The 14,152-nt window shown below is 48.9% G+C and overlaps 1 protein-coding gene and 1 pseudogene across 2 annotated transcripts in view; both read right to left on the minus strand.

Moving 5' to 3' along the window:
• Positions 1-14,152, minus strand: part of LOC309808874 (forkhead-associated domain-containing protein 1-like) — a gene marked incomplete at both ends in the record, with an annotated part of 199,082 nt that overhangs the window by 23,651 nt on the left and 161,279 nt on the right. The gene's annotated exons all lie outside the window — the stretch shown is intronic.
• Positions 1-14,152, minus strand: part of LOC309808052 (forkhead-associated domain-containing protein 1-like) — a 96,686-nt pseudogene that overhangs the window by 20,078 nt on the left and 62,456 nt on the right. The window contains exons 7-13 of the transcript in view: positions 12,630-12,760; positions 10,292-10,381; positions 9,173-9,277; positions 5,328-5,435; positions 2,507-2,590; positions 1,322-1,474; positions 269-469 (exon numbers count right to left, since the gene is read on the minus strand). The product of the transcript in view is annotated as a forkhead-associated domain-containing protein 1-like (transcript). The remainder of the gene's footprint in view (positions 1-268; positions 470-1,321; positions 1,475-2,506; positions 2,591-5,327; positions 5,436-9,172; positions 9,278-10,291; positions 10,382-12,629; positions 12,761-14,152) is intronic.

Genomic DNA, 14,152 nt, shown 5'->3' on the forward strand with positions numbered 1-14,152 from the left:
TATATATATGGTTACTTCTGAGAGAGAAGATTTAGCATAATTTCGATTTTTCCTTTTGCCACTGTCACGTCTCATTTTTCTCCAGTAATCACGTCTCACTTGTGTACTTTTTTCCAGGAACACTGCTTCTCAAGTGGTGAAGCAAAGTGAAGTCTGGAGAAGGGAACACTTGGCCACATACCTAAGAAGCCTCCCTCAATAGATGTCCCATCGTGATCAGATTCAACGCAATATTTCAGTCATGTAACTATGTGAGAAAAGAGTTTCAATCACCTTTGTCGGAGCTGGAGAACTGGATCCCCACCTCGTGGAGGAGATGCTCCGTTTCCTCCAGCCAGGACAGTGACAGGCGCAAGATGTCCAGTGCCACCTTCTGGAGCCCTGAGACAGGTGGGCTCACCTGCAGGTGCTGTAGGAGGTCGACCTCCTTCTTCAGCTCATTGCTAGAGCAAGACATTGTCATGCACGCCTGGAAAGAGATGAGGTCGTGAGGAGCCCGGGCACTATCGCCAGAAATACCACCTGACGGTTGTGACCCACACAGAGCAGTGTTCTTGACGGGCCCGTGAAGCAGGCAGAGCCGTATGTTGGCCGCCCTGTGACGGCCCAGTTTTACTTCCCTTTTTCGGGGGGCGGAAGGAAGGAGGCAGCTTTTATTTCACGTGCACTCTAACTGGGACTCTGGATGGACAAATAGACCCTTTGTTTAGGTATAGGCAATTCCAAAGCCAAATTGCCAAGGACGATTTGGCTGAAAGGAGAAGCAAATTTGGTTACAGAATTCCTGCTGAGATCAACACACAAGCTGGTCATAAAGTGCGGTTTCCTGATTTGAAAGAGTGCTGACAAGCCAACATTTGCCCAGACTCCCCAAATAGTAGCTGCATATTTCCAGAGAAAGCAGAAGCAGCTGCCTGATGTGATAAGCTGGATCCCTGCATGGGGGCCATGAAGTGGGGGCTCTGCCAGACCCTCTGGTCCAATAAGGGTAAGAGCAGCCTTCCACTGCTGGGACAGAAAAGAAAACTGCAAATAAAGAGCAGAAGGTTTCTTTGGTTTCTCTGGAAATAACACGGGGCTGTTTTTTTTCCCCCGGGGTCTGGGGCCTCCCAAAGGCAGTACTTGGAGTGTGTCGGGCAGCTTCTCCTTGGCCACACCAAGTTCACCTGGGAGGCATTTCTGGAGGTCCTTTGTTTTCTGATCTCAAACAGATTTCTCCAACAAGAGAAAAGGTGGACTAAAAGCAGAGCTGGACAATTTCCTGAACAAGGAGCACAAAAATGAGACACAGGGGACATTTGAGGAATGGAGAAGGGGGCACCTGGCAACTGTCTAAGGATGTCTTCAGCTTCTTGATGTTCTGGGTGATTTCCTCCTCTTTGCAGCTGCTCAGCTGGGTCTCCTTCTGCAGGGTCCGCTTTTGCTGCCAAACGTTGCTATTGTCCTCTGTGACCCTGCTGCTCTTTTCTGGTAACTGGTGAGAAAAAGAAAAAAAAAAGATTTAAAATGCAGGGTGGGGCTTCCCTGGTGGCGCGGTGGTTGGGAGTCTGCCTGCCGATGCAGGGGATGCGGGTTCAAGCCCTGGTCTGGGAAGATCCCACATGCCGCGGAGCAACTGGGCCTGTGAGCCACAACTACTGAGCCTGCGCGTCTGGAGCCTGTGCTCCGCAACAAGAGAGGCCGCGATAGTGAGAGGCCCGCGCACCGCGATGAAGGGTGGCCCCTGCTCGCCGCAACTGGAGAAAGCCCTCGCACAGAAACGAAGACCCAACCCAGCAAAAATTAATTAATTAATTAATTAAAATGCAGGGTGGCTCTGGGGGGAGGGGACCTGGAGGGCTTCAGCTTAAGCTCGGAGGAGGGAGGTCCTGGCGTGTTTTGGGGTTGGCTCTGGAGCGTGGATATTGGCTCTGTCACCGGGGCATGTTTCCCAGGATCAGAGATGGTGTTTTAAGAGCCAAAGGCCTGTCATGTGGCCACGAGTGTGTTCTAGATTCTTCTGCATTCTGGGAGGGATTCATCACGCTGAGCCTGATGCTGTGGGCTCCTAAAAAGGAGGTCGTCCGAGAGAAGCCCGTGGTGTGATCTTGTGACCCGCGCGCTGACACCCAGGATTGGAGAGGATAAACGGAAGGATAATAAGGCATCGTTACAGCCAGAGGCCCACCCTCACTGCCATCTGCCACTTCAGGAGGAACGAGCGAGCGAGGACGCACCGTCCATGCTGAGGCCGCCCCTTTCCTCGCGGGGCTAACGGAGGTTCACCGTGCGGGTCTGCCGACCAGACACAGCCCTGGGTGGTTTAATTTGATTTTCACAGAAACACTGCAAGGGAGTTTAACTGGCTTTTACTTGAAAAGCCAGGAAATCCCAGAAAATCAAAACAAATCTTTATGGTGTAGCAACAGTGTGAAAATTATGTGCCACCAACAAAAAACAGGAACATATGCTCCCAGTGTCTGGAGCCCCGGGTCCCTGAAGGAGAAAGTGGGGAAGAGAGACGAGCCTGCTGATTGGAGACGGGTTTGTCCTGGACCGGTTTCACGCGTCCGCAGGTGGCCTTGAGGACCTAACCTCTGAAGAGCTCCAGCTGCAGCACAAAGAAAGGGAAGGGGATGAGGTGAGGGGCGCGGCTGCAGCGGCAAGGCTGGGGGAGGCGCCTCCGTCGCTGGGTCTGGGAGAAATCGGTGAGAAGGCTCTGCACGCCTTTAGTGGTCATTATGGGTAATTAACACCTTCACCTCTCACCGGAAGGGGCAGTGCCCACACAAGCGAGGGGGACAGCAGGTTTTAATGACTTTTCAGGTGTGCCCGCCTAACCTAGCCGACGCACACGGTCAGCACACACACGTCTCGGGCTCTCGGAAGAGCCACTTGCTGCCAATTATCCAGTGGGAAGTCCAGGGCCGGGAGCGCTCTTCCGTAATTGCTACGTTGGCACCAGGCTGTGAGATAAACATTGAGGCTGCCAGCCCGGGTAACTCGTGTCATCAGCAAGGGCGCCTGGGGAGAGAAGGAGGAGCTGCCTGCTGCCGTTTTGTGCCTTAGACCTTGTGTCCTGAAGACGACGTCTCCTGTACTCCTCTCCAGGTCCCCGGAGCCTGGTGCAGCGCCTGGCACACAGCAGGCACTCAATAAACGTTCATCGAATGCTTAGAACAGAAACACCTGTCAAGTCAGATGTTCAAAGTCCTCTCCTTCAGTTCAGCCAGTTTTTACTGAGTGCCTCCCTGATGCTGGTGTCTTCATATTACGGATGATGAAACAACGCAGTTAAATTAAGTCAGGGCTTCTAGAATGACGAGTTCAAGATGCCCCAGGCTCATGAGACTTGAACGGCAAAGAAGCCCAAGTTTCTCTGGAAATTTCCCAACGTGATGGCCCTTGGACTGGGTTTTTGGCTCACTGGCAAAATGTGGTCATGAAAGGCTCTAAAACAGAGCACTGAAAGACCACAAGGGCCACGGAATCAATGAGAACGTCAACAGGTCCTAAGACACAGGAGTCTGCTGCACACCAGGGAGCTCTGGGAAGCCAAGTAGAGGAATTGTGACTCTCCTAAGGACACCTCTGCAGTCATCCTGCCAGAAGCCAGCTGGGTGATTGGAGGGACTCTGGGTCGTCTGCTGGTTTCATGGCCAAGGGAGGGTCCTAGCTCACCCGAGGAAGAGGTTATGCAGAGGGCCCTGTGGGCAATGGCCCGTGTTATCACCAGAGGCGCCCTACAGGACTGCTTGGTGGGGGGTGGGGGTGGGGAGGGACAGGTCCTGCTGGATGGTGGGCTGAGTCTTGTGGTCACTGGCCTGGGGAAGGGCAGGACCTCAGGCCGGGAGCGGGCTGTGGAGACAAGGGGGTGAAGCAGCAAGGCCCAGGCAGCGCAGAGAAGCCTTGTTCGTCCTTTCTCTCTCGAGTCTAGACCTGGAGGAATCTCAGTGTCTCTGAGGGTCTTCCTGGATGACCCCTGGCCAGAGCCATGACCAGGCGCTCGGCAAGTGGCGCAGATCATGCCCTCAAGGCGGGTGTTCGCCGTGGGTGCAGAGTGCCAGCAAGGTGAGGGGTAGCCCAGGTGCACGGAGGGAAGCCCAGGCTGGCGGGCTCTCTGCCTTGCTAAGGGGTCGGCACCCTGCAGGAGAAAGGACACCGGGGGTGATGGTGTGGAAGTTGGTTGAAGAGGCTTTCAAACCTGCCTGAGGGTCAGCATCATCATTTAACTTGTGGGTGCCTCTGAAGTTCAGCGCGTGGGACAAATTCCGGTCACACTGATGGTTCAGGCTTGGATGCTACCAAACTCAAGGGCTTTGGGAGCTGGGCTGGGTGGGACGGAGGGCTCCTTTAAGGATCGTGGTTCTTAACCTTTTTTGGTGGTTTACAAATCCTTCTGAGCATCCAATGAGTGACGAGGTGGACTCACTCTCCCAGAAAAAGAAAAGCACAAACACATACACGCAAAACGTTCTTGGTCCCCCTGGAGCCGTGGCTGCCAGGAGAGGATGCCTTGTGGAGGGGCCCAAGATGGGCTGCCCTCGGTGGGCTGTGTTCTGGAGGGCCAGTGCCCCGTCTTGGGTTCTCGTTTGCTCTCCCTTAGCCTTTGGTGAAGGCTCGTTTGCATGTTCTGGCCCTCATGTCTGTGCCACGTGTCAGAGGAAGGGCCACTGGGCCATCTTGGGTCAGAGCCCTGGGAAATGGCCCTCTCCCCACCCTGCCCACCTCCACCTGGCATAAGCTGTGGTATTCTGGGTTTTACTTTATTAAGAAAAGTGGCAGGACTTCCCTGGCGCTCCAGTGGTTAAGACTCCATGCAGCCACTGCAGGGGGCACGGGTTCCATCCCTGGTCGGGGAACTAAAATCCTGCAAGCCACGCGGTTCGGCCAAACAAAACAAACAAACAAACAAACAGAAATGTGGCAATTCCCTGGGGACACTGACTGTAGCATCTCTTTGGGGGCCCAGAGGAAGAAAGATCGCTCTAAATGTCAGGACAAAAAATGTGAAGGAGAAAGTGCTAGAAACACCACCGAGGTCAAGAGCTCAAACCCTTCCCAAGAGGGAACTGCACAGCTGGTTCACTGGGGTGGGCCTTGAGCTGGGACTGGCTGCTTGGTCAGGGTCTCAGGCAACAGCAAACACTGGAGTGGGCAGCTTCCCAGAAGGAAAAGCCTCTTTAGTGAAATCCACGGGGACGCGGAAGCCGCACAAAGCCCTGCCCCTGAGATAAGCGGGTGAACTAAGCCAGGCCGTCTTCCTCCTCATTCATCCCTGCCGGCCGCTTGGGTGCGGGATTCTGTGGAGAGCACGGGCCCGTGAAGGGGCTCTGCAGCACGCCTACCTGACCTACTGCCCTTTCCAAATTGGCTTTAATGAGGTTTTCTCTGTTCCTCATTTCTTTCAGCTGAAGCAATTTCCTTCTGGAATCCTCCCGAAGCTTCTCTTCCACCTGAAAGGAGGATGAAAGCGTGGGCTTGCTGCTAATGTGATCATCATGCCCTCTGGGGAAACTCTTCTGGGGGGGTGCTAATGGCAGTGGGGGAGTCCCTGAGGGGTAGGGACAGCTGCAGCCCAGCAGCAGTGGTCACAGGCATGCACAGGGTGGAGGCAAACTCACAGGGAGTTGCCCCCTACGGGAAAGGGCCGAGCTCTGCACCCGGGGCTCAACTATGTTCTACCGCACACTCCCATCCCAGCTCGGTCCCTAACAAGCCGTACGACACTCGGAAAGTTACTTCACTGCTCCGTGACTCAGTGTCCTCATCTGTCAAATGGGGATGATGATACTAGTATCACTGCATAGAGTCATTGTGGGGATTCGATGTTTGGAATAGTGCTTAAGGGCTCTGTGAGTGTGTTAAGTACTGTTGTAACCTATGAAAGGGGGAAGGGAATGTCCGCCGTACAGTCTCGTTCTAATAACTCGTGATGGGTACTTGGAAATGTTATGATTGGGTTTATTATCATAACTGTTTGTCGTTACCACTTTGAGCACACTCACTGGTGGTAACCTCTCTGGAGGCTTGCCAAAGCAATGTCTATTAAGAACTGCAGCCTGCAAAGGAAGGCGTTTAAAGTGGAGAAGCTTGCCTAGTTTTCCCCCCTTGCTTGGGTAACAGTCAACGCACGGTAAGCTTGGGAGTGCTCCACGCTACCCTTGGCTGGCCAGTGTAGGCCTCGCAGCTGCTCAATTCTTGGATGCACCTGCTGAGCCCTGGGCCCTGGCACTAACAGGAAATGAGGCAAACACTCGTAAATAAATGGAAAGTTTTTGTGCTGAAACAAATTCACAGGCTGTGTTTTTAGGGATCTGAAGAGGGGGATCACAGGGATGTTATAAAAGACCCAGAAAAGCCCTTAAGAGCTTTCTTCTGAGTAGTGTGGCCCAGTGGAAGAGCCTCTACCCAGCTCCGTTACCTTGGAAAAGTCATCTAAGCTCTCTGGGCCTTAGTTTTCTCCCCGGTCTAAACATGCTCTGACTTCTATTTCAGCAGCCTGTTTCATATGCTGCAAAAGCCAAGTCCAGCCTTGGACTCTGCCCCTGTTTGTGTTCTGCATGAACAGCCCCCGTTCCTGTCCCCAAGCCTCAGAGTCACCTTCAGCAGCCGCCCTGCTCCCTCTCTCACACTCGGGGGTCTCACGCCTGTCCTCCAACCCCTCTCAAATGCAAGCTGGACTGTGACAACTGGCCTCCTCGCCTCAAGTTTAGTTTCTTCCAGTGCAATCTTAACGGTACTGTGAGAGTTACCCTGCTATAAGGCAGCTCTGTCCACCAGAACTTTCTGCAACGGTACAGGTACTCTGAGCGAGGCTGTGTTGTCTAATACGGCAGCCACCAGCCACATCTGGGGATCGAGCACTCGAAATGGGGCTGGTGTGGCGGAGGAACTGAATTAAAATTTTATTTAATTTTCATTAATTTCAGTGTAAACAGTAGCATGTGGCTGTTTGCTATGCCAGGGTAACTGAAGTCAGACAAACCTGGAGTCAGACAAAACCGACTGTGCCATTGGGCTAGTTACTTTACTAGTAACTAGTAGCCTTGACTTTCTCATCTGTAAAATGGAGAGGATGATTTCTAGATCACAGCGCTGTTGTAAAGATTAAGAGGTGAAAAGTTCAGGGTAACGCCTAGTACGTGAGAAATTGTAACTATCATTTTCACCCTAATTACTGTCCACGAATGTCATTGCATCAGTCACTTGTTCAGGAGGCTTAGTAGCTCCCCACTGCCTGTGTGGTACAGAGCCCAAGCGCCTGAACTAAGGCAAAACACCAAGCCAGAGATTCAAGAAGCCCCTACGAACTCTGTACGAGGTAAATAAAACTGGATCCACACCTAGATAAACCATAATAAAACTGCTGGAAATCAAGGGAAAAGACAATCTTAAAAGCAACCGGAGAAAAAGACAGATTATGCAAAGGTACAACAGTTAGGCTTACAGATGACTTCTAAATAGAAATAATAGGAGCCACAAGACAATAGTGACATATCTAATGCTGTATCTAATGTGCTGAAAGAAAAGAGTTGCCATTGTAGAATTCAATACGCAGTCAAATGTGTTTTAAGAATGAAGGTTAAATATACATCTCCAGACAGACACACAGGCACATTTGAGAATTTGTCATCAGCAGAGCCACAATGAGGGAAAACATTAAAGGGTATTCTTCAGACACAAGAAAAATGAACCCAGGTGGGTGATCAGAGATGCAGAAAAGACAAGCAACAGTAAGGGTAATGTGTGGATATGATACTGACTATAGAAAAACACTAATAATGTCTTGTGGGGTTTTAACTATCAAGAGGAGTATAGAAAATGACAGTAATGGCTTATAAATCTGGAGGGGGTAAGTGAAGTTAAGGTGTTTGAAACTCATTGCACTGTCAAGGAGAAGGGCATCATTATCAACTACTATTGCCTCTTGGTAAGTTAAGAATGCAGGGCTTCCCTGGTGGCGCAGCGGTTGAGAGTCTGCCTGCCGATGCAGGGGACATGGGTTCGTGTCCTGGTCCAGGAGGATCCCACATGCCGCAGAGCGGCTGGGCCTGTGAGCCATGGCCACTGAGCCTGTGCGTCCACAGCCTGTGCTCCACAACGGAAGAGGCCATAACAGTGAGAGGCCCGCATACCGAAAAAAAAAAAAAAGAATGCACTTTATAGTCTTCAGGATGACTACTAAGAGAATAGTAGAAGAGTGAAAAACTTAATTAATGTGTGATTTTGGTGAGTCAAGGATGAATGCTATTGTCTTACTATGACTAAAAGAATAGTAAAAAAGTGAAATATTTCCAAGCTAATAGAGGGGGAAAGTGGAATAAGAGAAAACCATCCACTCAGAAGGAGGCAAGAAAGGAGAGAAAAAGGAACATACCACAGATGGTACATCTGGTATTGAGCAAGAAGGTAGATTTAAACCCCAGTACACGAGTAATTACATAATATAAATGGACTAAAAGTCAAAGATGGTCAAACTGTATTTTGTAAAAATGATACGCTATTTGAAGGCATATGTCTAAAACTTAAGACAAAAATTGACAGAGAACGTATGAAAAAGATAAGGTATGAAAACTCTAACCAACAGAAAGCCAGTGGTGAAGCTAAATGACAAAGGAGACGTTAAGGGAGAAACACTACTGGAGATGAAAAGGGACATTTCATGATGATCTAAAGTTTTGCTCTACAGGAAGTATTAGGATCCTAAATTTATATGCACCTAGTAACACAGCCTCAAAATATATAAAGCAAACATCGTTCATATTAAAATAAGAAACACACAAATTACAAACATGTTGAGATTTTTAAAAACATTCTCAATGATGGAACAAAAAGACAAAAAAAATCAATATGAGAATTTAAGTTGGAACAACATCATTGGCAAACTTGATTTAATGGATCAATTCTTTCTTAGATAATTTCACAATTAAGATTTGAAGGCAGTCTAGGGTAGTGGTTACACACAGGAGCTTTGGAGTCAGGCAGACCTGGATTCAAGTTCTGCCACAACTACTTTATGCAAGTGAACTTGGATAACTTCCTTCACCTCTGTGAGCCTCAGTTTTCCCGACTGTAAAGTGGGGATAATACCAGTATAGACCGCATGGGGTCATTGTGAGGATGAACAGAGATGATGCAGGTGGAGTGCTGGCCCCAGAGTGGTTCCCAGGCCGACCTGTCCCTGCCATACCTTGCTCTTTTCCCGCAGCGTCATAGAGATCAGGCTCTGCTCGGTACTGCTCATTTTCAGCTCCACCCTGAGCTTCCTCATTTCTTTTTCCATGTCATGGATTTGCTGAAAGAGTTCCAACAACAGGGAAGTCAACTTCACAACTCATTTCATCCGGTTCATTAAGGCAGAAACCTAGTCTGGGATTCGCTTCATTCCTTCCCTTGGGGGACAATTCCAGGTATTTGAGGCAAAGTAGACTTTCTTTCAACGGATGCAATGAAAGGGCTGGGTGAGGGAAAATTTGAGTTTCTTTTGAAGATCAGCATGGATCCTGGATTAAACAGTACAAGATACCTATCCACTCATTAGAATCTCTTTCCTTGGGGTATATTTTTGAGTTCAATCTAAATAAGGGCTGTTTGGAAGACACAATGGGCACAGTTTGGAAGATAAGAATAATGACATTTTTCTTTTTTCTCATTTGAGGCAGAGAAGTGTGCTCCTGCCAGAGAGAAGAACACACGTCTCCTCCCCCTGTCCCAGGCACCGGGCTTCCCAACGGATGGAAAACGTATGCCTGGTGATGTGCACGAGGGTTCGGGCCGGTACAGGGGGTGAACATTTACATTGAGTGGCCATCTTTTCATTGTATTCATTTTTATGTTCACCTTCCATACAAGGCCAGTGATACATTTGCTTTTTATTTTGTTTTTAAGAATTGTTGTAAAATTGAATGTATTTAAGCAAAAATACTTCAAGAAGAGTTGTGTTAATAACAGTGCTCAGGGCTGTGATAAAACTTGTGACAGTGGATCATGAAAGTCTGGGCATCACAAGTCCAGGGGTAGGGACCACGGTGAATTTCCAGCAGCATATGGTGGCCACCTCCCGTCCCTTTCCCCAGGGGAAAGCTGATGAGGGGCCTTGAGCCAACTGCCCAGAAAATCTGGGGAGAGTGTGTTTTCCATGGTCTTTTCACCCATCTCTTTGAGGCTAGCAAATCAAAGCATTAACACACAAACACCCAGAAAGCCCCAGAGCTTGTGCTAGCTAATGGGCCAAGGAACCCCTCCAAAACCCTCAAGGCCCCAATCTAGGCTTTCAGTGGACACCTAGGGGTCAGGAGGTTCAACGCACGGTTTTGCAGAGTTTTAACTCTTTCTCTTGGGCTTCCCACTTCTCCTTCTGGGCATCTTCCTTCTGTAACTCTTCTTTCAGCACTGAGCACTGTGGAGAAAAAGGACAAGGCCACGGGGGCTTGGCTGGGGGTCCCAAGTAATTGTGTTCACGCCCAGGAGTGTTTCCTGCTGTATAACGCAATCACACCTCTGAATTCTGAGAGGTGAGACCATTTGTGTGATGGGAGCACGGGATCCTGCAGTCGTTCCCAGTTCACCCCTCTCATGAGTTCTGAGGAATAGAGCGTCTAAATTCCTCTTCAAAAGCCAGCAAACTTCACTGCAGGGGAAATCCAGCTTTGTAGAGTCTGGGGACTTAGGGTGCAGGAATTGGGATGTTTTCACGCTGTGAATGGTGAGGGTGGAGGGGGCCGAGGCAGTGAGCTGGGGTCCATCTTAGGGCTCTTGTGCAGGTTGCATCTCAAAGACACAACTGCCCCGACTGGTGTGGAGGGGTAAACGGAGCTGTCTTGCCCGAGGGCGGCTTGGCAACAGGCATTAAGGGCGTAAGCATGGATGTGCCTTCTTTTGACCCAGCAATTCCCACTTTAGGAATGTACCTTAAGGACAATGACTGGAGAAATAAGTAAATCTGTAGTTTCAAGGATGCTCTTCACAGAATTGTCAGTAACAGTGGAAGAAAAAAAAAAAAGAGGAAACAACCCAAGTGTTGTTTAGAACAGCAGACCACTTTATAACACTGGGTACATCCAGGAGAAAGTATGTAGCTTTTAAGACGAATGATAAGAGCGTTGATTTATTAGAATGGAAAAATAATAAGTATTTAAAAATTTAAAAAATGTGCATAGTATAAATTCACTATAAAATGATTGATTGATTGATTTCTAGGCAATATATAGAAACAAGACTGGAAGAACATACATGAAAATATTAACACTGATTTCTCAAGGTAGCATTTCCTCTCCTCTCTTTTTATTTTTTCTTCTCAATGTCATCTACTTATTTTTCTAAAATTAACACACATGATATATGTCATTAAAAAAAAGGCATCTCAAATGTTCACAAGAGCAGTATCCTTGGTGGTGACGAGCCCTTGTGCTATTGGCCAGCACAGTCTAGAGGAGAAGGGACCTCATTCCAAGGTCAACGAGGAAGGGGAAATGGGGACATAAATCATCCAAATGCACTTCAGGAGGTAGAAGAGCCAAGCAGGTGCTGTCTTTGCAGATTCCTTCTACTTAGCACCAGCTCTGCATCCCCTTCCCGTCCCCAAAACACACACACACACACACACACACACACACACCACATTAAACAGCTATAGCACATGCCTGGGAAGACACTCTGCTTGGGAGAAACGAATGCAGAGGGCTTGGCCAGGCAGCCAACCCAGGGCAGAGGCAGAAGAGCACAACTAAAACCAGCCTCCCACTTCTTGGAAAACGATTTTGTCATCCCCATTTCACACATGGGGAAATGGAGGCCAAATAAGTTACAATAAAAGAAAGCTCTGGGATGGGACCCTGGTCTGTCTGATCCCAAAGCTCATGCAGTGCCTTTCACCAGCTCCAAACTGGGTATGGTACTACGTACCAGGTATTACTTACTGTGCCTTTTCCTTGGAACCTCAAGATCTGTTCTCACCCCACCCCCATGCAGACCTAGCTATCGGGTAGCCTCTGGGAATCTCTGAGTTGCCACCTGAGATGAAAGCTTTGAGGTTTTACCTTGACTCACAGAAACAGGCACATCATGCAAATACTGAGAAATCTTATCCTATAGAGTCAGGATTCTAAAGTTAGCATTGAAGGCAAGATTTGCAAATAGTCAAAGTTACATGTACAAAGCTCTTTGCTTGCCTACCACGTCCATCTTCCATAGAGACATTCTACACACTAAAGTCTAAGGAAGGAATGAGCGTCTGCGTGTTTGCATCTGGATCTTCAGACGTTCTGCTGTGAAGACAGTTATGAGAACCAGCGGTGCTGGGACCACGATGCAGCCGTGTGGTCATCCGTGCTCACAGAGAGATCGTATTCTGTTTAATGTTAAACTTTGCAATGGCAGTATATGCTCATAGGTGTGTTTGTTGCTGGGATTAAACAAACTCATTTATAATAGGGGTTAGAAAATGTTTGCTGGATTTGAAAATCTATTATGCTTATTCTGAGCCACATACATGCTGTCCTTTGAAAGGCTTCAGAGAACTTGGCCACCTGCCCAGCAGCTACCCTCCCTGGGTCCTTGGGCACTGGCCTCATCTCACCACCGTGTGTCATGTGACTCCACTGTGTCTGCTTTTTGCAGCTACAATTTGCTGATGACCCGACACTCACTCTGGAGCTGAGGGCTTCAAGCTGGTGATCCTTTTCTTTGTTCTCACTTTTCAGTTGATTCACCTCCTGTTGTAATTGTTGAACTTGACCATCCTTTACTAACGCGTCTCTTTGCAAAGATGACACCATCTCTGTAAAAGAACCAAACCAAACCAAAACAAAAGACTCATGGAGGTCAAAGAGGCAGGAAGGATTATTGGCAACACCATGGCTGTCAGCCAATGGTCGGAAAAGACCTTCCAAGCCCAGGCCACCACCGCTGCCCGCCTAGAACTGGGGAGGCTTTTTCCAAGGGTCCCAGAGCAGGAATGGGAATGAGAGCGAAGTCCATGGAACAGGGTTTGAGGCTTCAGTGAGAATGAGGGGCAGTCAGCACCAGCGAGAGGAGAAGCCTTTGGGGGCCTCTTGTGGGCACAGGCCAGGCAAAGCTGGGAGGAGAGGCCACACCATGGGCCTGGGGAACAAAGGCCCAGCACAGGGAAGGTCCAGGAATTCTTCTCCAGAGGCCAGGAGACGGGCGTGTGGCAGAGGGCACTGCTGGACACTATTGATGGGGTGGGTGGTTGGTTTCTCAGTCCTCTGAGTTTGGACCCCTCTCTACCACTTATTAGCTTGGTGGTCTTGGACAAGCTATTTCACCTCCCACTGTCTGTCCCACACAGAGTTATTGTAAGGGTCAAATGAGACGGTATGCCCCAAGAACACAAAGTGGCTAAATTATGTTTGTTACATGGCGCCTATTATTTTTCTCGGCAGCCAGCTTCCAAAATGGCCCCAATGATCCCTACCACCTAGAATTCATGCCTTGTGTAGCCCCTCCCACCGTGAATAGGGCTGCCATGGGTCACCAATATGATACTGTGGAAATGACGGACTGTTTCCTCTCAGGCTGGGTCATAAAAGACACTGTGGCCTCCTCTTTGCTCTCTCTCCAATCACTCACTCTGGGGGAAGCCAACTGCTGTGTCGTGACGACACTCAAGCAGCCCTAGAGAGAAGCATGTGTGCTGAGGGACTAAGGCCTCCAGCCAATAGCCACATGAGCAGCCATTCTGAAGGGGGATCCTCCGGCTCCCCCCGAGGCTTTAGATGACATGACTGATGCCCCAGCCGACATCTTGCCTGCAACTCATGAGAACTAAGTCACCCCCCGCTCAAATTCCTGAACTACAGAAACTGGAGGAGATAATAAATATTGGTTGGGGTTTTATCCATTACATTTTGGGGTAACTTGTTATGCAGCAATAGATAACTCCTCCATTACTGTAGTATCATTTTTTTAACATCTTTATTGGAGTATAATTGCTTTACAATGGTGTTTTAGTTTCTGCTTTATAACCAAGTGAATCAGTTATGCATATACATATCTCCCCATATCTCTTCCCTCTTGCATTGTAGTATCATTTTGAATAAAAGTGGGAAGAAGGGTGCATAAATGCAGTGGTATTGGGTTATCTCCTACGGTTCTTTTCTTGAAAGAACATCAGGCCCAGTTTTAGTGGTAGGTATCAATCAAGAATGTC

The sequence above is a fragment of the Mesoplodon mirus genome (assembly GCF_964341445.2).
Source record: "Mesoplodon mirus genome assembly, chromosome: 7".
In the NCBI taxonomy this organism is placed as follows: Eukaryota; Metazoa; Chordata; class Mammalia; order Artiodactyla; family Ziphiidae; genus Mesoplodon; species Mesoplodon mirus.